A 942-nucleotide genomic window follows, 5' to 3' on the forward strand; every position below is an offset into this window, starting at 1 on the left:
AATTATTAAAAATATTTTATATTTTATAGATAAAAAAATTATATTATAAAAGATTGTTATTATATATTTTAAGATATATATAATATTTTTAAGATATAATAAAAAATATATATAGTTATTTAAGATATATATATAAGATTAATAGAATAATATATAATAATAAAATATTATATATAATAAATATATTTTAAATTAGATATATATATATATATAGAAATTTTATAAGATTTTATATATAGATATATATATTTTAAAATAGATTTTTTAAAATATTAGTTTATATATAGATAAGATATAGATTTTATTATAATAATATATATAAAATATTTTATATATATTTATATAATAAAAGGATAAAAAGGAATAGATAGTTTAGATAGATAGGATAGATAGATAGATTAGATATAATTTTATATATATTTTAATTATATATATATATAAAATATATAATATATAGATATAGATTATATTTTAAGTAAAATTTTATAAAAGAATATATAATAGATTATATATATATAGTTTAAAAATATATTAAAAATAAAAAAGGGTATATTATATATATAATATATTTTATATATATATATATAGAATATAAAATATTAAATATATTTAAAAATATTTTAAAATTAATATATTTTAAATTAATATATATTATATATATATATAAATATATATATAAAATATGTTTCACAATGCCAAAAAACTATTTTAAAATTTTTTTGGGTTCTTTTTGATAGAAAAAATCAACAGGGTGATTACAACCTCAGTTTTTTGGGCGGAAACATAGTGGATGTATGTTGTTTTCGTGGGGGCCCCAAAGGCAGAGGCCACAGGGGAAACATTTGAATTGCTTTTTTAAGAATTTTTTTAAAAAGCCCCCTTTCCCTTTGCAGGTTATTTTTTAGAAATTGCATTTTTTTTCAATTTTGTGTTCTCCCCTTT

General features: G+C 14.0%; 1 protein-coding gene across 1 annotated transcript in view; it reads left to right on the forward strand.

Moving 5' to 3' along the window:
* Positions 1–942, forward strand: part of LOC119586021 (condensin complex subunit 2-like) — a gene marked incomplete at its 3' end in the record, with an annotated part of 15,174 nt that overhangs the window by 5,706 nt on the left and 8,526 nt on the right.

This window comes from Penaeus monodon, chromosome 20, assembly GCF_015228065.2.
Source record: "Penaeus monodon isolate SGIC_2016 chromosome 20, NSTDA_Pmon_1, whole genome shotgun sequence".
Taxonomy (NCBI): Eukaryota; Metazoa; Arthropoda; class Malacostraca; order Decapoda; family Penaeidae; genus Penaeus; species Penaeus monodon.